The following is a 24,817-nucleotide window of genomic DNA, read 5'->3' as shown; positions in this document are numbered from 1 at the left end:
ACCGCTGCAGAACTCGTGCATATACCCACATACAAAGTTAATAACCTATAATGATCATATCAACGTGATAATGACACTCTGTATGACTCTGTATAATGCCAAACTCTCAGACAGCACAATATGATTTTAATATACTATTTTATAAGTAAAGCATCTGCGGATCCAGGAATTTTGGTTAAAGGGACACCAACATTAAAGAGGGGGTCACCCATTTCGGGGGGGGGCGGGGGGGGGGGGGTTGGGGGAGGGGGGAAGTTGGGTAGGGGTAGGGTAGGGTCACACCGGGTTTCAAGACCGACTTTCTTTGTAAAATGTAAGAATCAAAGAGGGAATTAACACACAATGTCCCTCTGCCAGGCTCTGGTTCCGTGCATTTAAAGAATGGAGTTATCCCATACGGCTAACAGGAAACGTCTCTCATCATGATATCATAGATCTGAAATTGTCTGATACTTCAGAAGAATTTTCCGTCTTCCTAATACCTTTTTAATGTTTATAATTAAAACGCAATTGTCGTATTAAGTGTCCGACAGAAACAAATTGATTTTATTTGAATGTGAAAATAAAATGTTCCACCAAATGATAATCGCGCATAATTATTTATTTTCAAGTAAAATGACTGTCATGCCATGTGCCTCCATCCAGATTTCAGTCCTTAATGCCGAGTATATGGACAGAGTAGATGTAAAAATGAAGTTTCGACTTTCGTGATATCACATCTTTGGACGTTCAAAACTTCACTTCATACGACAAAAAGGCCCAATTGGTAAAATCGATACCGCCTGGGGTCACAAATATGCCGTAGAAGTTAAAGTTTGAACAAAATCTCAAAGTTTCTCAAAATCAGTTGATAACTTCATACTTCCAGGTTCAATTCAATGTATTTAGTTAAAATCATTAGCCATACAAAACTTCATTATTCTTATACCTATTGATAGTGTTTCGAATCAAATTTAGTCTAATTATATATATGGATAATCAAATAACTTAATAAGCAGAAATCCTAATACTAAGCTTTTTATTTCGCATAGTAATAAAGAGAAGTCTTAGGCTTACGTTATATTACATGGAAAACTTTAGTAGCAACGTGTGATATAAATAAAATACACGCATATCGGTGACGTTTTACCCAAAATGTATACGAGAGACGTTGAAGGGGAAGGCGAAGTTTGAAATCTCAAACTCTCTATTATCTGCCTCGATTAATGGATCCTTTGTCATATTCAGGGCTGGAGATACATGCGATCACTTCAAGTACACATTAATCTTAAAATAACATACAGCAAAGTTCAATGTGTTTATCCACCATGTATTCGACTGTATGTTTTCAAGGGTTATGATATCTACACTTTTTGAACAAACTGTTACACCCTATGCGGACTATCATCAGTGTAAGAATAAATACGTTCTTGTATCCTGATAAATCATCTGATATCGACAATCTACTACTACCAGATCTTCTAAAGGACTACCTGGAAGACTATTTCAGCCCAATCTAGGTTCTGATTTGTTTAATCAGTCAATCAATAAAGAATTAAAACCAAAATCATTTTGTGTGCATGTCTCTAGGACTGACATACTTTGATACGACCTTTAAGTAATACACTACATATTGGATACTTTCGTCATGTGTCCGCATCTTACTTTTGGACTACAAGACGTCCAACACTACATTTGATTATATATGTAGAACAATGGATACAGTTTTGAAGTTCGAACTCGTCCGCCCCATCGCCAACACACGGTCTTGCACCAGAGACTAATTTATAAACAATGTTAGGAGGCATCCAAAATGATATCGGTTCTGTGTGTCTGGTCCTTGGGTATGTCCTAGAAGAAGTTGTTCGAGATCGATTTGTCTAATGGGATAAGTTGGTCTTATTTTCCTTAAAGATATGTGATGATGATCTGTCACAATTTTATACGGTTAAGAAATAACCGGCTTATAAATCTAAACTGGTATATTTCTCTAAAAGACAAGTAAGAATAAGAAAGCAAATCATCTTCTCTTATTGTAAAGAGCCCTTCTTGGTGACAAGAATGAAAAAGGGCGATCCCTTTCACTTCTGTACAAAGATCGAACAGGCATGAAGTGCCTAAATTATAGCATTGAACAAGGTCTGACGTTCGTTTAAATCACGTCTAGTGTCGCATATAGAACACGACAAGTCAAGCAGGTCGCATTTTTCGGACCATAGCCTTGCGAAGGCAGTCATCTTCTCTAATTGTAAAAAAGAAAAAACGAACAGCCATCATGTGTCTCAAATAAACAAGACCGGACGTTCGTTCAAATCACATGAAATGTATAATATATATCAGTCAAGCAAGCACATCATCTTAGCATTGAACATGATAGATCGGACGTTCATTCACAGCGCATGTAGTGTCTCATATATCTTAATCAAGCAAGCACACAATCTTCTCTAATTGTAATGAGAACGAACAGGCATGAAGTGTCTCAGTTGAACAAGATAGATCGAACGTTCATTCAAAGCACATGTAGTGTCTCATTTATCTCAGTCAAGCATGCACATCATCTTAGCATGAAGTCTCTCAATTGTACAAGATCGAAAGTTCGTTCAAATCATATTTAGTGACTCATATATCTCAATCAAGCAAGCACATCATCTTCGAACGAAAAGGCGTGAAGTGTCTCAATTGTGTTGGTTCAAATCACTTGTAGTGTCTCATAATCAAGCAAGCACACCATCTTTAATTGTAAAAAGAACGAACAGACATGAAATGTCTCAATGACACCATTGAACAAGATAGATCGGACGTTTGTTCCAAGCACCTGTAGTGTCACATATATCTCAGTCAAGCAAGCAAATCATCTAAGCATGAAGTTTCTTCATGTCACTATTGAACAAGATTGATCGGATGTTCATTCAAAGCATATGTAGTGTCTCATATATCTAAAACGAGAGAGCAAGATCATCTTAGGATGAAGTGTCTCATTTGTACAAGATCGGACGTTCGTTCAGATCACATTTAGTACTCCTATATCTCAGTCAAGCAAGCTCTTCATCTTAGCAGAAAGTTTCTCAATTGTACAAGGTCGAACTTTCGTTCAAAGCACTTTTAATGACTCATATATTTCAGTCAAGCTATCAAATCATCTTAGAACGAAAATGCATGAAGTGTCTCAATTAAACAAGGTCAGATGTTTGTTCATATCACCTGTAAAATGAACGAACAGGCATGAAGTGTCTCAACTGAACAAGATTGGACATCCGTTCAAATTACATGTAGTGTCTTATAGTCAAGCAAGTACATCATCATCTCTTATTGTAAAAAGAACGAACAGGCAGAAAGCGTCTCAACTGAACAAGTTTTGACGTTTGTTCAAATCACATGTAGTGTCTCATATAGATTTAAACGACAAGTTAAGGAAACCGCCTTCACCAGCACTTGCACTTCGTGTCATATATTGCCCGAAATAGACTGGGAGAAAAGGGAAAATGAGCGTTTACACTTTCATTAGATAGAAGTTGAAAATCTAAGGAGGAATTAAGGAATGTACTGCTGTTGTGTATAATCTGTTAGTACGCTCAAACGGAACACACACTTGTGCCTTTTGTAAAGACTGTGTCGATAAGATTAAAGCAAAGGACCTTTTGTCTTTCGCATGACAAAAGTAGGATCTAGTGTGAGAATGAGATTTAATGACTGAAGTACTGACTGATGTTATTTCTATTGACATGTTATGATGACAATGTAATGCTAAGACAATACTCTGCTGCGTTTTGTTTATTGGTCTTATGTTCGACCAAAAGTCCAAACACTTATTATGATACAAACTAAGACCGAATTACAGAAATTTTGATAAGTGCCAAAACGATAGAAGAAAAGAAGTAGAGAAGTACATTGAATTTTAAACGATAAGTATCTCTGCCAGACAATAGAGAGTTTGAGATTTCAAACTTCGCCTTATCCTTCAACGTCTCTCATATATTTTGGTAAAACGTCACCGATATGCGTGTATTTCATTTATATCACACGTTGCTACTAAAGTTTTCCATGTAATATCACGTAAGCCTAAGACTTCCCTTTATTACTATGCGAAATAAAAAGCTTAGTTTCAGGATTTCTGCTTATTAAGTTATTTGGTCATCCATATATATAATTAGACTAAATTTGATGCGAAACACTATCAATAGGTATAAGAATAATGAAGTTTTGTATGGCTAATGATTTTAACTAAATACATTGAATTAAACCTGGAAGTATGAAGTTATCAACTGATTTTGAGGAACTTTGAGATTTTGTTCAAACTTTAACTTCTACGGCATATTTGTGTCCCCAGGCGGTATCGATTATACCAGATGGGCCTTTTTGTTGTATGAAGTGAAGTTTTGAACGTCCGAAGATGTGATATCACGAAAGTCGAAACTTCATTCTTTTTACATCTACTCTGTCCACATACTCGGCACCAAAGACTGAAATCTGGATGGAGGCACATGGCATGACAGTCATTTTACTTGAAAAATAAATAATTACGCGCGATTATCATTTGGTGGAACATTTTATTTTCACATCCAAATAAAATCAATCTGTTTCTGTCGGACACTTAATACGACAATTGCGTTTTAATCATAAACATAAAATGGTACTAGTAAGACGGAAATTCTTTTGAAGTATCAGACAATTTCAAATAAATGATATCATGATAAGAGACGTTTAATGTTAGCCGTATGGGATAACTCCATTCTTTAAATGCACGAAACCAGAGCCTTGCAGAGGGACATTGTGGGTTAATTCCCCCTTTGTTTCTTACATTTTACAAAGAAAGTAGGTCTTGAAACTCGGTGTGACTCTACCCTACCCCTCCCTCCTCACCTCCCTGAAATGGGTGACCCCCTCTTTAATGTTGGTGTCCCTCTAACCAAAATTCCTGGATCCGCAGATGCTTTACTTATAAAATAGTATATTAAAATCATATTGTGCTCTCTGAGAGTTTGGCGTTATACAGAGTCATACAGAGTGTCATTATCACTTTGATATGATCATAATAGGTTATCAACTTTGTATGTGGATATATGCACGAGTTCTGCAGCGGTAATATTGCGCAACTTAGGAGCGCAATATTGTCTGCGAAAGAACGAGTGCATATATCCACATACAAAGATGATAACCTTTTTATTACATATCCACTATCAAATGATTAATTTATATCTAAATTATCGTTCTGTCACGAAAGACAGGAAAAAATACGGTAAAAAATTCTTCGAAAACGCAATTAACAAATCAAACTGACGCGCATTAATATTTTCCGCGAAAATAACGTCAACTTTTTGTCGCAACGTGCGCGTGGACGCCATGGACGTCACGCGATTCTTTCCATTACAACGTTAAGAAACCATTCCATATTAGTCCAACTCATGACGTAATTATAACATTCATTTCATTTCAGTCTGATAAATTACTACATGCCAGTATCTAATAGGTCAGATTAATCAAAGTGTAAAAGTAAACAAAATGTTGCATAAATTACAAATTAAACAAACACACAATAGCAACAAAAAATCTAAAGAAACGAGATCCGCAATGGACGCACAGTCAGGGGAGATAACTAGAGTCACGGATTGGGACTAGTCCGATATGAAAGCGGTCAATCTCATGATATGGAAAAATATTGCACGATCGCGGTCCATTGAAACCCAATGGAAAATAATTTTAGGTATGTAATAATCATTTTTATTTTCTCGCATGTATGATTTACAATCGTGCATTGTATACTGACTATACTGACATAATTTTATATAAAAACTAAATGTTTGGAGCAACACTAACGATTTTTTACATTGTTCACATTGTTTTATCGTCTGATTTCTTTTTCTTTTTGGTAATCGCTCTAATATCCATGCGATGATTATATTAATTGAAATGTTTTTTTTTTATTTAATTTTCATTTTTTCAATTCTAAAGCCGCATGTAAAATTCCTGCCCTTTCGGACAATTGGTATCAAAATGCACGAAAAAAAAAACGATCATAATTACGGATAAATTGAATGGGCGGATTAAAAGAAGTAAGGTTCATTCTAATGTTTGAAATCTCAAGGAATTTTAATCGAACTTCAACTTTATACGTTAACTTCGCAAGAGACGTTGCAGGGGAAGGCGAAGGTTGAAATCTCAAACTCTCTAATGTCATGCTTGTCCCCGAACACCTGCCGCTACACTTAGACGACAGGACAGTTCAAAGGTAATAGGGGGTGTCTCAATAAAGAGGTGTATCTCTTCCAAAGAGCGTGGTACAATAATCTTATATCTGGCAGGCAATCCTAGCAATGATGGGACAAGGTAATTCCCCGTACTAGCGTCATTGCCTACTGAGCACAGAGTCGGGCTTTAGCCATAATTAACGCTTGACAATCGCCCTATCGTTTCAATGCCAAATAGTCATCATTTTCGGTGAGTGTGTGAAAAATGAAGAAATATGAAGAGAGACAAGCCAAATTCATATATCTCGACAAGACTTTGTCACGTCAATCCCCGATACTTGCCGCAGTGCCTGGGCAACAAGGCTGTTCAAAGGTAGTAGCGAACATCTCAGTTGAGAAGCATTGATTTCCTAGGAACGTGGTTTTGGCATGTTATATATTGCGGACAATCATTGCAATGAAGGGCAAACTAATTTCCCGCACCGGTTTCATTGCCTACCTGATGCAGAGTCGGGCCGAAGCCAGCATTGAGAATTTGCCCGCGCGAACTATGAAAGTCAATTTGAATGAGAACATTCGGTTGACGTTCGGACCATTACTGTTTTTATTTTTTTATGTTTTTATTTTTTATTTATTTTATTTTAAAGAGAGAAAGAGATTGTGTTTGCCAATGTTTTGAAATTTTGATGTGACTTACACAAAAGTCGAGCGTTTTTGTTTTTGTACTAGGATAACGATGCAGGCTTGTCGTATGTAGGCACCCTTAAGGCATACAGAACTGGTATGTATACCAAATCTAGCAATCTTAGCGGATATAACAAGGCCAAGTCCTGTCACTAGACAGATAATCTCTTACTTTTCCAAGCCTGTAATGTTTGGTCATGGCCAGAAGCTGTTCCTAAATACTATTATGCATCACCCCACTATAGCATTAAGCTGGTCTAACGACACCTCCATACTTCTTGCTGTCCTTATTCCCTAAACTTGAACCCGATCCCAGCAATATCGGATACCATTCGGTCCAATTTACAGAGAGAAAGAAAAGTGTTTTGCACAGCTGTTCAAATCCAAATTAACTGTACACTAAATGCAAGTTTTGAAATTTTGATGTGACTTACACAAGAGTCGAGCGTTTTTGCTTTTGTATTAGGAAACTGATGCAGGTTTGTCGTAAGAAGGCACCCTTAAGGCATACAGAGTTGGTATGTATACCCGATCTAGCAATCTTAGTGGACATAAAATGGCCAGATCATGTCACAAGACGGAGAATCCCATACTTAAGAAAGCCTTAAGGTTTCAGAAAATGGCCAGATGTTGTTTTTATGCTACTGTGCATCACCTCACTATACCATTAATCTGGTCTAAGGACACCTCCATACTTCTAGCTGTCCTTATTCCCTAAACTTCAACCCGACCTTTGAACATTTTTCAAACACTAAATCTAAAATAAACTGACAGGGAAACGCCTTGAAATTCTCATGGTGAAAGCCGCCCGACTGAACAGCTCTTTTCTACTATTTGAAAACATATTTGGTCAGAAAGGATAAATGACTGTATGTGATTCTGTATAATGTGGGAGAGACAAATCTGCTAAGATGGTCCATACTCATTGTTTTATATTATTAATGAAAAACTTGGCAATTGGAATTTCAAGTATTAAGCACATAACTGTGGGACCTAAATGTGCAAGATCGAGCAATTTCATGTTTTCACAAATTTAGCAAGAGCACTGCAAAAACGCATCCGCTCTCTACGGCTGCACAATTGGTCATGTGACCACTTACAACTTGAGGAAAAAATGCTCGAGGCTGACTGGTCAGTTACTTTCTGTGTAGTCCTTTCCTCTGGGGCGAAATCACGTTGAAAGCTATCAGCAATTCAAAACATTTTGTGACGTCATGCAGTTTGTCATTGTTTCGGCAGGCCTATAAAAGCAGCTGCACAGGCTCAGTTGTTCAGTTTGTCGGCTTTCACCATGAACATTTCAAGGTGTTTCCGCGTCAGTTTGTTTATTTTTTTCTTGTCTGTATGGATTAAATTCGTGGTAACAAGAGTACAAGACAGAAGAAGAATGCCTTTGGTGAGTACTCGGCAAAGTCGCGACGCTCTTGAAAAGCACATGTTAGGGTTTGGTTAGACTGGCAACGTGCATTAGCATCACGATGCCAATTCTTGTTTCGATTAGAACATGATCCGGGTTTTCGATCAATTGAGAATGTCCCATGTTCAGCTTAGTTGGGTTAGGGCAAGAAGATTCGGTATACCGAAAATGATAAGACGGTTAAGCTTCTGCCCGTGTCATCCCGACCCATATCTTTCCAGCCTAAAATAGACGGAGTTCTTCTTTGATTGAAATGACACTCGAGATGTGAGACGTACTCTCGAGGTCGTCTGAATGTCTACTGTTTGCGTCTTGCATCAACTTGATTCTGCTTTCCGATAATGACGGTAGACATGGACACCCGATGATCGTTCAATGCTTTTGCAGATTACAAGAAAATACAATAGCCAATTAACGAACCACATTTTTTGTCATCTTTTTTTGCATGTTAAGAGCAATGACGAGTTGTTTGAAATGAGCGCGACAGGACGTTTGCAACGTTAGTTTGTATAAGGTGTTTAGACCATAGTGATACATATATATGCTAGTTAATTGTTAGTTGTTAAGACAAGTTGTGCACAACTTATTTAGCTGTTGAATGTATTTCTCTCTCCACAGGACTTGGTCACTTTTATTATTGGTGGTGGAGTACGGCAAGGGCCGTTTTCGTATGCTTACTTGTTTAGTTTTATTGAGGAAAACGACTCTTGGCTTGCTCTATATGCTACATGACAGTGTAAGCGACATGAAAATTTCAGAACTTTGGTCACCCCAAGCTCTTACTTGTATTTGAAAGATCAAAGTATAAAATTTAATGTTGCATGTAACAGCTGTACACAACACGGTGCAATGTTTTCTCTCTTCTCTTCTCTCTAATATACTAATGCTAATGGACTGAATGGCAACCGACTTTGCTGTGGTCGGGCTGAAGTTTAGGAAAAAAAGACAGCTAGAAGTATGGAGGTGTCGTTCGACCAGCTTTATGCTATAGTGAGGTAATGCACAGTAGCATAAGGAACCGCTTCTTGCCATCACGAGTCGTTATATGCTTGGAGGAATTTCCCCCTTTAATGACAGGATCTGGTATTTTTATGTCCGTTATTGATTATTAAAGAGGGTATGCAAACCAGCTTTGTAGGCTAAAGGGTGCCGACTTACGACAGCCTTGTTGCTTCATCTGAGTACAAAAACAAAACGCTTGACTCTGGTGTAAGTGACATTGAAATTTCAAGACTTTGGCAAATACTATCTCTCACTATTTTCATAAAAACCGAAAACACTAATGGACCGAACGGCAACCGATAGTTCTTTTCAACTTGACTTTCCTAGATCGGCGCCAGTAAACTGCCAATGCTGGCTCACGCCCGACTCTTCACTTGCTAGGCGACGAAACCGGTATAGAGGGGTAGTTTGGCCATCATCGCGATGATTGTCCACAAGATAAAGAATGACAAAACAACGTTCCTAGGGAGAACAATGCTTCTTAATTTAGATGTTCGCTACTACTTCGAACAGCTTTGTCGCCAAAGCATTGCGGCAGGTATCGGGGATTGGCATGACAATGTCTTGTGGAGATACTCAATTTGAAGGGGACTTTGGCTTCTACTTCTACTCTCTGTCTCTTCTATCATTTGGCACACTATGCCAAATTTCTTCTAATGCGATCACGTTTCGAGGCCTTGTGATCATGGGTTTCTATGAAAACACATTTGTATTCTCAGATGACAATGGCCTGGAAACATGCCAGTGACAATTCTTGACAAACTCAGAGTCAAAGAAATTTGGTACAGTTCATTTGTGACTTGTAGCTCTCTTGTCTCATATGTTGCAGTTGATGTTTTCGAACAGATATTACAATGTCGAAGGAATACATCGGCTCTTACTTCTAGCCGATATCTCACTAGCTGCTTACTATTTTATTGAAATACGAAATGTCAATTCATGCTGGTAATATGGACACGATTATTTTACATACCGAAGGGCATAGATGCTAACTCCAGGCCAACTATTTCGTTATGGACTCGATTTAGTTGTAAAGTAAAAGCCATAATCACTTTCGAAAGTTTTCATGTAAAAGGTTTGTCTTCTATTCTTGACGAAACAGCGACTTTATACAAACGTGTCATATGGTGTAACCATACAAATATCCAGCATGAACTGATAATTGCAATTGGTTTCTCATACTGTATGATTTTACTAGTTATTTAGGAATAAAATCATAGGTTTTGTTTCCTAAATGCTCGTTTACTGTTAATGAAAGTGGATGAACACATTTGTGTTCTGAGCCGATCAATTCTTGTTTCAAATTGATGAGTCATCAGGTTGAGTTCACAAGTGTATCAAGTTGTATATTCAAAGCCATTTAGCTATGTTCTGGTGTTTAAACCATGGTTGTTGTTTACGCTAGATTAAAAGAAGGATACTGAAGTATTTATTTGCCTTATTGGTTTGCCTATTAGAAATGTATTGTTCGGTCATAGTTTGAATCATAATAAGTGTTGGGACTTGTGGCCGAACATAAGACCAATAAACAAAACAAAGCTGAGTATTGTGTTAGCAGTGTATTGTCATCATAATATGTCAATAGAAATAACATTCAGTCAGTAAGTCTCATTCTCACACTTTATCGGGAAGTAGAAAGTAACATTCACAAAAGTCTTTGATGACTGGTAATATTTTCAAAATTTGACGCTTATATTTACAAGTTAGGATCCACCTTTCTCCTTTACGTCTCAAGAAGGGCAGCACATTATTTGCTTAGAGTTTTTCTAATACTTTGGGCATCAGCAATATAACTTTGTAAACATGATGCAACACTCTACCAGTTGTGTCATCTTCTATTAAGATCTTTAATCCATCCGTGACAGTGGCCTTAGGACACTTGCTCTCTTATGTAAAAAGTACCATATTAAATCCGGCTTTCAAAATATTCAGGTCGTGTCCTTCTGTGCATGTATATGCAACATAACGTTCAAGTGAAGATCAGGCTGTTGTTTCCAGTGTATCACTGCTAGAGTTACGAATGACAGGTATTTAATACCACATATTTCATGTGTGTTCAAGACGGATGTCAGTACAAAATAAACAATGCTACAACTAAAACAATAAATCTATATGTATGTTATAACTATTTTCATTTTTTAATAAAATCAAACACATCGGCAAAGCATAATATTCAATTTTCCTCTACCATTTCGATACAACGATTTGATGACGTGTCCATCAAAACATGAGTCGATGTACCTCCGTTCATCATAATACAGCTCTCTTATTTTCGCATTCATTTTTCTTATGCAAACATGTGTTGACCCATTCTTGAACTCTATGTCACGTTCAATCTTCATATCACGTATTTTGGATTTTCTTAATACGCAAAGCTTATCCTTTCAGAAACCATGCAAGATCAGAGGCGTGAGTTTCTTTCAATAACGTTGGATAATTATGGAACACAGCTTATTCACCGTTGAGTCTGAAAAGAAACAACAATAGTCATGCGTTTCATAGTCATCTCTATAAAACAAGCAGTAGCAGCCATATTACTGGTACATCTATCCGAGAAGAAAATGTGACACCGTGTAAAACTTTGTCCAGTTTCTTCATCACAATTTTCTTCTTTCACGAACAGAAAGTCTGCTCCGTTTTCGTCAACGTCGTTGAATTTCATCTCAAATTCTTTGATTCCCTCGTCTTCTGAGCAAGTCAGAGAGTATTCCTTTAATGCATATACAACATAATCGACTCAGATGTGTCCATCTTTGTGTTCTGAAATCAAATGACCAGTATATGCTTGAAGTAAAATAGTCAACGTACAAGTTCATATAATGCGAACCAATCCTCTATAAGACCAATAGACAACAGATACTCATGTTTGAACGTAGGCGTGTGAGTCTATTTGCTAACACATACACCTCTACTGTAGTCGTTCCTATCCCGTTATTCCTTTTTTTATACTAGACTTTACCTTATATATATATATAATCGTGTCTCGAAAAATGGGAAAAAGAGAAGGGAAAACGAGGCCTGAAGACAGTAAAAGAGAGGTAATTGTGCATTGAGTCCCGTTTGGATAATTTGATAACATAGTAGCATTTAGCAGATGTGTAGTGGTCACGTATACCTCATTGGTTTGTATGACTTATGTCTTATTATATTTTTTTGACAAATTTCCAATCAAGACGGTAATATAAGAGCATTCCTCACGTTTCCTTTACACAGCATTCGAACATGGCAAACCAGGAAAGGTCTTTGAAAAAACGCCACTTGCTCGTTCAGCTGAGCGAGGAGCAAAGGGCAAAACTTTCTCAGCTTGAATTCCTCCCATTTGAGAGCGGAGTTTTGGTTATGGACAAACTCTTGTTAACCGGGAGAACAACGTTTACGTTTCACGGAATGCAGAGCCTTCAAAAGAAAGTAAAACTGTCTATGACTGATGACCGTATGTCCGATACCTGCATCATTTTGCAAAACACTGACGGAATCTATGATGTGTGTATATTTTCTACACGATATTTCTTGAGAGGAAAATATATCAGTTATTCATTTTACAACTACTTTGCAGATATCTTGAATTTCAACAGCATTATGTTATTTCAGCTTCACATGCTTGCATTGCATAAATACTTTAGATATGGCCTATTCACGTTCATTTAGAAAATTTGAAATGCTTTTCAGTCTTATATTTTTTCATTCCAGGCAGCTAGAGCAAATGACTTCAAAGTGATGGGTGCATCTTAAATGAACAGAGACAGAATTGTTTTCACCATTCAAAATTACAGACGCTTATTTAGTCAATATGTATATGTATTGTTTGTCATTATGATATCTACACACAGAAGAGGCATCTGCCCGTATAAGAGTCACTATTGCTTATTGTGTTTGTTGTATTTTCATATGAAAGTTAGTAGCAGTCTCTGAGATAACGTTTTGTGCTAATTTATCTGTTTGGTAAGTCTATATCATGTCCCGTACGTCCGCAATTTATGCTATGCCAAGTACGCTGTCCTAATGAAATAATGAGACAAAGGTATTCACTTATATGAATAAACAATTTCACTCATGCGGATTATGTCTTTGTTTATTTAGTGCACTCGGCAGACAAGTTTGATCTATCATCAAGGATCTTTTCCATGTAATAATGTAATAACATGATGCTGTTTATACTGAGCATTCTGTCGCATTAAAGGTCATAAACAGTAAGATGTTAACATGATGCTAGAATTTTGTCCTTTCTCCTACTATGGAGTATTTTCTTCCATTACGAATCTGTGAAATTGCTATCAATGCATAAGGTCATAATTATATTTTTTTTCCTCCCACTATCTGTCACCCCCCAACTCCTATTAGAAACAAACAACATGAGGTTTTCTCCTTATGCCTTGAGCTACGTTGTATGATGTGATAGATCTGGTAGAAACTTCTACTACAACATGATGATAGCATGTTTTGCCAGTAGTAAAGCTGTTAGCAATGTCAAAGCATTGTATCCTTTGTATGCCGATTCAGTTCACTGTCATAGTTATTGAATATTGATAGCATTTCTAGTATTTGAAAACATACTTTACAATCCAACAGCTGTGATCCTGTCTAACGTGGGTGGGACAAGTCTGCTAAGGTGGTCGACATTCATAGTTTCACACTGTTAATAGAAAACTTGGCAATGGGCATTTAAAGTTCTTAGAACATATTTTGGGATTCTGTTCGTCTTTGCCAGATCAAGCCTTTTCATGTTTTCACACATTTAGCTGAGAGCACTTAAAACACGTTCGCTGTCTTCGGCTGCACAATTGGTCATGTGACCACTTACAACTTGAGGAAATAATGTTTGATTTTGAATAGTCGGTTACTTTCAGTGTAGACTCGCCCTCTTGGACAAAACCAAATTTAAAGCCATCAACGAATCTAAACGTTTCGTGTCGTCACAGAGTTTTATTATTTTTGGCAGGCCTATTAAAGCAGCTGCACAAGCTCAGTTGTTTAGTCGGGCGGCTTTCACCATGAGAATTCAAGATGTTTCTGCGTCAGGGCCTTTTTTAGATTTAGTGTTTGAAAAATGTTCAAGGGTCGGATTGAAGTTTAGGAAATAAGGACAGCTAGAAGTATGGAGGTGTCGTGAGACCAGCGTAAAGCTCTAGTTGGGTGATGCAGCCTTAGGAAAAGCTTCTGGCCATCATGAAACGTTACAGGCTTGGTAAAGTAGGAGATTCTACGTCAGGTGGCAGGATCTGCCCTTGTTATGTCCGCTAGGATTGCTAGTTTGGGTATACATGCCAGGTCTGTATGCCTTATGGGGGCCTTCTTAAGACAAGCCTTCATCGTTATCCTAGTACAAAAACGAAAACCCTGGACTCTTGTGTAAGTCACATCAAAATTTCAAAACTTCCATTTAGTGAACAGCTAATTTGTATTTGAACAGCTGTGCACGACATTTATATTTCTCTCTTCAAAAATGGATCGAATGGCAAGCGATATTGCTTGGGTCGGGTTCAAGTTTAGGGAATAAGAATAGCTAGAAGTATGGAAGTGTCGTTAGACTAGCTTAATGCCATAGTGTGGTGATGCACAGTAGCATCTCGAATCGTTACAGGCTTGGTAAAGTAGGAGATTCTCCGTCTAGTGACAGGCTCTGGCCTTGTTATGTCCGCTAAAGTTGCTAGATCGTGTATACAAACCAGCTCTGTATGCCTTAATGGTGCCTACTTACGACAAGCCTGCATCGTTATCCTAGTCCAAAAAAAAATCGCTCGACTCATGTCAATATAATCTGGAAAGCAGGTTCCTCTGAAGCACCGAGTACAATGCAAACAGAGAAAATTGCAGACTCGATTTGATAAAGTCTGTTCATGAGTAGTAATGGAAAAGGCAACACTGCCCACTCCCCCTAGCACCGGCTTAAGTGGTATTCAATTTTCAAATCTAAATGAGTTGGAATCAATATAATAACACTAAGATGACGTCGGGCGACTGTTTAAGGCCGCCACACAGCAAATAACACCCGCTGTTTTGATGTGAATATAATCTGGGAAGTATATCCCTCGGAAGCACCGAGAAGAATGCAAACAGTAAAAAATGCAGACTCGGTTTGATTGAGTCTGTTCACATCAATATTTCCAAACTTGAATTTAGTGTACAGCTAATTTGGATTTGAACAGCTGTGCACGGCACTTCTTTTTTTTCTTCAAAAATGGACCGAATGTCAACTGATATTGCTGGGGTCGGGTTCAGGTTTAGGTCATAATGACAGCAAGAAGTACGGATGTCTCGTCAGACCAGCTTAATGCTATAGTTTGGTGATGCACAGCAGAATTAGGAACCGCTATTGGCCATCACGAAACGTTACAGGCTTGTAAAGTAGGAGATTCTACGTCTAGTGACAGGATCTGGTCTTGTTGTGTCCGCTAGGATTGCTAGATCTGGTATACATACTCTGCTCTGTTTGGATTTGAACAGCTTTGCAGGACACTACTCTTTCTCTCTTCAAAAATGGACCGATTGACAGAACGGCAACCGATATTGCTGGGGTCGTGTTCAAATTTAGGGAATAAGGACAGCTAGAAGTATGGAGGTGTCGTTAGACCAGCTAAGTTCTATAGTAGGATGATGCACAGTAGCACCTTTATCGTAGTACAAAAACAAAAAAGCTCGACACTTGTGTAAGTCATTTTTGTAAACACAATCTATTTCTGTCTTCAAAAAGAAAATTAAAATCTCTAATGGACCAAATGGCAAGCGAAAGTTCTCATTCAGTTTGACTTTCATGGATCGGCGCGGGCAAACTGTCAATACTGGTTTCGGCTAGACCTATTTGATAGGCTATGAAGCCGTTGAGGGAAATGAGTTTGCCCGACATTTGGCTTCTCTTTCTTCTTCTTTCTTCATCTTTCACACACTCACCGAAAATAGTGATTATTTGGCATTCAAACGATTAGCGTGGGTCAAGCGTTAATGATGTCTTAAGCCAAACTCTGTGCTCAGTAGGCACTGACGCTATTACTTGTTCAATCATTGCTAAGATGTCTGCCAGATATAACATGATTGCACCACGTTCTTTGGAAGACTTACACTTCTCTTTTGAGACGATCGCTATTACCTTTGAACAGCCCTGTCGTCAAAGAGTAGCGGCAGGTGTTCGGGGACAAGCATGACAATGTCTGGAAGAGATATCGATCGTTTGTACATGGACTTCTCTGATGATGATACTTGGAAACATGAAGGTGACAAAATGGACCGATGGACCGGACGGCAACCGATATTGCTGGGGTCGAGTTCAAGTTTAGGAAATAAGGACAGCTAGAAGTATGGAGGTGTCGTTAGAGCAGCTAAATTCTATAGTGGGGTGATGCACAGTAGCATCGTTATCCTCTTACAAAAACAAAGTCGCTTGACATTTGTGTAAGTCATTTTGGTAAACACAATCTCTTCAAAGAGAAAATTAAAACTCTAATGGACCAAATGGCAACCGAAAGTTCTCAGTCAGTTTGACTTTCATAGATTGGCGCGGGCAAACTGTAAATGATGGCTTCGACCGGACTCATCTGGTAGGCAATGAAGCCGTTGCGGGCAATTAGTTTGCCCGACATTGGGCTTCTCTTTCTTTTTCTTTCTTCATCTTTCACACACTCTCCGAAAATAGTGATTATTTGGCATTCAAACAATCAGCGTGGGTCAAGCATTAATGTTGGCATACGCCAAACTCTGTGCTAAGTAGGCAATGACGCTAGTACTTCTCCCATCATTGCTAAGACGTCTGCCAGATACAACATGATGACACCACGTTTTTTTGGAAGACTTACACTTTTCTTTTGAGACGCTCGCTTTTACCTTTGAACTGCCCTGTCGTCCAAGTGTATCGGCAGATGTTCGGGAACAAGCATGACAATATCTGGAAGAGATATTGATGGTTTGAAATTCAAAGTATTTCTCTTCTTCTTTTCTTCTATCGTTTGGGCACTTATCAAAATTTCTGTAATGCAGCCATTGTACAGTATAAGCATCGGTGAATCTCATTGTACATGGACTTCTCTGATGATGATACTTGGAAACATGAAGGTGACAAGCCTGTTAAAAACAGAGCCACAGGAATTTTCTTGAAACATGACTGTAAACTGTACTGCTTGTGTTTACCGACTTGTAGCAACTGTTTAACTGCTATGCTGGTTCGTATCACGAACCAGTATATCTCTTGCACTGAATAATGAAATGTCAGTTCACAGCAGAGAGCATATCGTGATATTTTCACATGAAGTAGCACACCTTAGCGACTATAAGTTTAACAAATTATCTAAGATTTTGATTCAATAGTTCTATTAAATAAGTCATTGTTTTTGTATGAAATAATCACACTTGCTTCTTTTTTTTTTTTTTTTTTTTTTTCGATAATGAAATGTCAGTTCACAGTAGAGAGCATAACGTGATATTTTCACATGAAGTAGCACACCTTAGCGACTATAAGTTTAACAATTTGTATAAGATTTTGATTTAACAGTTCTATTAAATAAGTCATTGTTTTTGTATGAAATAAGCATACTTGCTTGTTGTTTGTTTTTTATGTTTTGTTTCGTTTCTTTTGTTGTTTTTTGTTGCTTTGATAATAATCGATTGAGTACCTACAGGTCTAATGATTTATGTATAATGTTTTCTAGTATGAACACACAACTACAGCTGATATTTCCTTATGTATGTTATCGCCAGTCATTAAAGAATGACATTACAAGGAATCTTGTCTATACGATCACATACGTGTAATGAAAAAGGGTGAACCTGTTGATGTTTTGGGCTGATGTCAAATTCAATAATCACCATGTTGAGTTCACAAATGTAGCAATACCCTGGTGTTCAAACAATGGTTATTGTTTACGCTAGATTAGAAGTAGAATACGGAAGTATTGATTTGTCTATTAGAAATATATTGTTCGGTCTTATTTTCTCTTATAATAATTGTTGGGACTTGTGACCGAACATAAGAACAATAAACAAAACAAGCAGAGTTTTGTGTTAGCATTGCATTATCATCATGATATGTCAATAGAAATAGCATAAGTCTGTAGTTCAGTCAGTAAGTCTCATTCTCTCTAATGCAAAAACTAAAAGCTCATCATCCCTTCCCTCCTAGTCTATTCGGACAATGAATGACACTCAGTGAAGGCGGTTTGCATGTCTTGTCATTTGAATCCATATAAGACACTACATTTGATTTGAACGAACGTCCAATCTTGTTCAATTGAGACACTTCATGCCTGTTCTTTCATTTTACAATAAGAGAAGATGATGTTCTTGCTTGACTATAAGGCACTAGATGTGATTTGAACGTACGTCCAATCTTGTTCAATTGAGACACATTATTCCTGTTTGTTCTAAAATGATGTGCTAGCTTGACTAAGATATATGAATCACTTCATGTGCTTGGAACAAAAGTCCGGTCTTGTGCAATGGTATCATTGAGACACTTCATGCTTGTTCGTTCCTTTTACAATCAGAGAAGATGATGTGCTTGCTTGACTATGATACACTACATGTAATTTGATCGGACGCCCGATCTTGTTTAATAGAGACAATTCTTGCCTGTTAGTTCTTTTCACTCTTACAGACTCAGTATATATACACCCGGAAAGAAATAAAGCACCCCCTTATAGTTTGGTCTGCTCTACACTAGAAATCAACGCGTCTAAAATTTCATTTTTTTAGTTGGCACGAATAATATTCCGTTGATAGAACGAAAGCTTTGACCCACAGTGGCAATAATTGTACACCTAGATATAGGCGAGAATGTCGTGCACTCCGTGTACTTTTCGCAAAAAGCAGTATTCTTATGCAACATATTCGCAAATATGAAATGAATATTTCCTAGCTATTTCGCATAATTCAGACATAGTAACGTAAATATGGCCAGAAGACGACTATCGGAAGCGGAAAGATGGCAAATTGTCGGGATGCATTCGACGGGAATGTCTTTCAAAGCAATAGGGCGTCAACTAGGCTGCCACTACATTGTTGTCAGCAGGTTGATATGAAACCATTGTCAGACTAATGATGTCAAGGATCTGCCAAATTCATGAAGACCTCGTGTAACGTCGCAACTAGAGGATCGAGCCCTGGTCGGGTTAGTGCGATGACAACCCTTTTCTAAGAGTACACGTCTTAAGCCTAAGTTGCTACCTTACCGACGCCTGTCTTTAAAAACGGTTCGAAAGGGCGGCTGGACTAGGCTCCCGAAGAGTTATAAAGTGTCATCTGCTAACAGATTAGCATCAAAGTACGCGTTTGCGATGGAGTATGGCGAGTCGAGGCTGGAATCTGAGGACCTGGCGGCGATTCCACTGGTCGGATGAAAGCAGGGTTTTGCTGCATGTTACAGATGACCATTTGGCGATACAAAAAAATCACGGTTTACACACCAAGAAACATCAAGCCAACGGTTCCTTAAGGCGGTGGTTCTGTAATTGTATGGGGATGCGTATCGCATGATGACACGTTTGACTTCTTGACCATACAGGACATACTGACAGGTGAACGTTAGATTGAAGACGTCCTCGAGCCGGCGGTTGTGCCTCATTTTGAGAACCATCCACTTGCCTGTAGGCATGTGTACATGGATGAGAACGCTAGACCCCACCGTTCAAGGGCAATGACGGCCTATCTCGAACGTAATGAGAATTTGCCCTGATCAGCTAGAAGCCCTGATTTGAATCAACTGGAGCATATCTGGAATATTCTTTGGCGTCGGATACAGAAAACGAACCCTCTTGCAGATAATTTTGACGAACTGTAAGCAGCTTTGCATCGCGAGTGGCGACAGCTGACACTTCATCAAATTCGACCGGAGGGTTGAGACGAAGGGTTGATGCAACCATCCATGCACGTGGAGAGATGACCCCCTATTGAACAAATAAGTTAAAAGCTTTATCCAGACACTTCATTTGACGTTTTCACCAAGAAACTGTAACAAACAAAGGACTGATGCCACCTGCAGCTCCACACACCGACGTCTGTTAAACGATACGTCTTGAATACTTAACATTTTTGGTATTAAAGATTAAATATTGTGGTCAGTTATTGCTTTGTTATGTTAGCCACAGTGTTGATATTGCATAGTTTACCATTTTCAGTGATTTTAGTATCAAAGTTTACATCAGAAAGTTTGAAACTGAAACCACTGTAATAAATGTAGGGGTTGTTTAACTTTTTTCCAGGTGTATAGTAATTAAACTGTTCTGTCCAAATAAACATGCAACATGAACTTTTTATTTTGTCTACTCAATATCGATTATAAAGACGATGGAGAGTCAACTCCTGGTTAGAAAGATTGTAATTTATTCGTGATCGTAGAAAAAAAAAGTAATCTCATTAAATAGTTTAGACAATTGTCATTGTTGTGTCGAATTGTGAACTTCATATCTTGTTAAGCTTTTTGCAAAAAAATCGCCCAAACATACACCTTTGTTGTAACGGCGCGGTTATTTTGTTGTTTACTGTGGATGGTCATTTTTGAGCAATAAATCATGTCCTTCCCCAATTTGTTAATTGTGACAAATTAACCATAAAACAAGAAAGGGTTTGCCTACAGAATGACACCAAGAACATGAATTTCTGTTCAGAATTGAATGAGATATTTGCATTTAAAAAAGGGGCTCATTATCGTATCTATTTGGACGAACCCCGTCATTCCGTCATTTATTTCAAAGGAAAAATCTGCTAAACGAAATGTTCCAGAACAAAATCTTTGCATGCAATTATTAGTCTCAGTAACTGGTTTTCTAATTCTAACGCAGATATTTTCCCATTCATCATTAAAAAACTACAACATTGCACAATGGCGCACACTGTTATGTTGACCAATACAGTATGTCACTTCTGAGCTAAAAATCGTATATTTCTCACTTTTGTAAATTATGGAAAATTAACATCAAAACAAGTAAGGGTTTAGGTAGCCCTACAACACGAATTTCCTTTGAGAATTGAATAAGATATTCACGTTTCAACATCACTTATTTTCGGGAGCATTTCACATGAATTTGGACAATGTTCATGGTGAACAAATATACATAACCAAATGTTTCATGATGAAAACTTTGCATGCATTTGTAACGCTAGGGATCTGGCTTTCCTGTCCTCAAAGAGATACTGTTTCCATCCATGCGTTAGCACATTATAAGGTTTTAAAGTTTGACAGAAATGGCGTCATTTCTGCACACATGCTGTTGCGTGAAAAGTAAAAATAAAGTGTTTATTTCCACTACAAACTGATCAAACTGAAACTTGTGGTATTTGCTACCACAAAATACACTTACCTTTTCATTTTGATAATTCCAAGTCCTGTAAACAATTCGATAATGCTCCAAAAAACCAAAAGAACGTTTCACTTTCATTTTGTTTAATGCACAGTTGTGACTGTACTATCTGTACGTTGGGCGCGGTGAATTGATTCTGAATGTTATAGTTGTTTCGCAGACTACTCTAATTACTGTCATTATGGTGTTTAATGTCTTGCACACACTAAATCAATGAAGCATTGTGTAATTTTACAGAATTTTGAACATGTGCATTTAGTGAAATATGTTGTTTTGCATCACATATGGGCACAACGCTTTAGATCAGAATGCAACAGTGCATGTTTCTGAGAATATTCTGTTTGATCGACAGTCAATTATTTGTTTACGCCTTGTACATATCTAGCCAAAGATGTGTCATGAAACTGATAAAGTTTTGAACGTGTACTGTTACTGAAAAATGTTGCTTCGCGTCAAAATTGTGCGCAATGCTGACAATCTGTGCACCTCTATGAGTTGTTTTTAAATAAGAAAGGAGGCAGTTATTGTACTACATTTCGTGTTACAAAGACAGATCCAACATTTCTTAGTTTAAATTAAATGTTTCAATCTTAATGGTCATTGTGACGAAGGAAAATTCATTGTTGTTAATGTTCAAAGTTGAAGGTCGAAATGGACACCGCTGCCAATGTGTATCAACGTCTTAGAACTTCTTATTTATGTTTTCTGGATAGTGTTACAAGAAACAAGCATTCCTTATGTGTTAGTTTATTACCCAAATGCGAAATGTTGAATGCCATTAATATCCGATTTCTATCGAAGTCCACCGTTTTGCGTCAAAATTGAGCACAATGTTGAACATCTATGTAGCTATAGGATTTGCTTGTAAATCATAAAAGAAGCAGTTCTGCTTTTACATTTTTGTAACAAAGACAGATCAAAAATTGCTTTGTCTGAATTAAATGTTCAAATCGTAATTGGTCATGGAGACAAAGGAAAATTCATTGTTAATACAGTACACATGTGTGCGTGGAAACGGGCACCGCTCTAACTGTGTATGCAAGTCTAAGAACATATAACGGATCTTCTAAATTTACTTTTAATGTTTTAGGGATAGTGTTACCAGAAACAAAAATTCGTGTTCGTGTTTATTGCTCAGTGCTAAACATAGTTAACAATCATACATCGATCAATGATTGTTATGCGTTGGTAATTCAGTACGATAATAGAAATGCATTCATTTCACGTTGAAAACATTCATTTATCCCTTTATTTACTGTACATTCAAGCTACAGCGGGACATTAGTGCATATTACTACTGGTGAAGTTTTTTTTTTTTCGACAACAAGTACAAAAATCAATCAGAACTACCAGACCTACAATGTAACCAACGGTCGGCAAAGGCTGATCACGACTTTTTCCGAAAAGAGAACGAACAAAAGGAGCACAGTGGGATATCACCTTGAAATGAAGTCACAATACACGACTGCGTCTTTTCATTGTAGATGTCAACAAAGGCGACGCCCCATTATGTTCTGTAGATAGTAATTAAGTACATTTCCATGTTTCCACATCAGCTTTGCACTGCAATTCTATTGATGCCGTATTCTTACCTCTGCTGTTACTGTGCTGATGTGATCAATACGAACATATTGCCACTGGGGAAGGTTTCTTTCTTCAACAACCACAACAGCAACATCAAGTAAGAATACCAATCAGAGTCACCACTCATTGTCTTACTGCATCATTTTCATTTTGTTTGTTTCGAAGTACGGGCATTTGTATTCTAGCCTGCTTCACTTCTTCCCCAATGTTCTTACTATTGTCATGAAGGTCATATCCATATCTTCTTCAAGTGTCATAAGTGTGCATAAAATTGACAAACACCCAAAAAAATAGCCCCGATTTTATAGGGGCGGGATCTTTTTCCAGTCCATTTTTCCTCTTTTCCCGCATAAAAATATCTTTTCAACAAGTTCCCACATTCATTAACAAAATTACCTTTTAATTAACATTGAATCTAAAACCCATTTTGGTTTGCTCAAACGTGAGCTTTTTCTTCTGCTTGGTCCCATGACCAATGAATATTTTGACGAGTTTATAAAACTTTTGATTTAACACAACTTTAGCTATTAATAATTAGAGAGGAAATGTAACCCCCTGCAGTATCCTTCAAATGAACGAAACAAAGTCAATAGGGGGGGGGGGGGATGACAGACGCTTTGCAATAGTATCTTTGGGGTCACATTGAATTCAAGAAGTGTAAGCCCAATAGTGCAAAGCATACATGAAGTTGTCAGGACTAGACAGTGATTAAAATTGATGCGAAGGTATTTCTTGAGATTAATAAGGAATTAACGTTTGTTTTCCTTATTTTTACTGATGCATTTACGTTGCATGTGTCAATTGCTTTTCAAGAACAGTCCAAACTTGCATGTATGTGCCGTTCGTGTCTACGTTTTGCTTGAGAAATACACGCACATTTGACGATATACTACTGTTTCAAGGTATGATCTATTTTAAGAAACTGGGTCTCAGATACACACCCCTCTCCTTTACTCGTTAACGTTCCGTTTTCAAGTCCCATTTTCCCGTTTTTCCATACTACACCCTACCTTATTGTATATATATAAATGGACTATAATCGTTTCTTGACAAACGGGAAAACGGGATGGGAAAACGGGACGGAACACTGTAAGAGAGAGTGGCATATGTACGAAGCCCCGTTTTGAAAGTCAGACCTAACATGCGTGTATGCGACGTTCGTCTCTACGTTTTGCTTGAGAAGTACTCGCGCAGTTGAAGATATACTTCTGTTTCAATGGAAGATCTATTCTTAGAAACGGGGTCACAGATACATACCCCTTTCCTTTAGTCTTTTCTGTCCCGTTTTCCAGTGTTATTTTCCCGTTTTTCGATACTACACTCTACCTTATTATTATATATATACCTTATTATATATATATATACAAATAGACTATAATCGTGTCTCGAAAATCGCGACGTTCGTCTCTACCTTTTGCTTGAGAAGTACACGCGCAGTTGAATGTCTCAGTTAATTCTTTGAAATAAAGGAAATTGGCTGACTAATTGGATCTACATTCTAATGTCTACACTACAAAGAGACACATGTTTATGTTTTCTTTGCTTTATTGACAATTGAACATTACAACTTAAAACAAACAAAAGAAGAACGGTTACATCCAATATGATGTTTCTGCATACTCAGCATTCTGTCTCTGTCGAGTCACTTCGAGTTATTTTTTTACATCCGTTCTAGCATTTCGTTC

General features: G+C 37.7%; 1 long non-coding RNA gene across 1 annotated transcript in view; it reads right to left on the bottom strand.

Moving 5' to 3' along the window:
* LOC123565602 (uncharacterized) overlaps positions 1–22,237 on the bottom strand; it is a 31,291-nt gene extending 9,054 nt beyond the window's left edge. Inside the window, exon 1 of the long non-coding RNA XR_006689140.2 lies at positions 21,549–22,237. This is a non-coding gene — a long non-coding RNA (uncharacterized LOC123565602). The remainder of the gene's footprint in view (positions 1–21,548) is intronic.
* Positions 22,238–24,817: the final 2,580 nt, after the last annotated feature.

This window comes from Mercenaria mercenaria, chromosome 8 (genome assembly GCF_021730395.1).
Source record: "Mercenaria mercenaria strain notata chromosome 8, MADL_Memer_1, whole genome shotgun sequence".
NCBI lineage: Eukaryota > Metazoa > Mollusca > Bivalvia > Venerida > Veneridae > Mercenaria > Mercenaria mercenaria.
The sequence above is the reverse complement of the archived record's forward strand: the minus strand, read 5'-3'. Positions and strand labels throughout refer to the sequence as shown.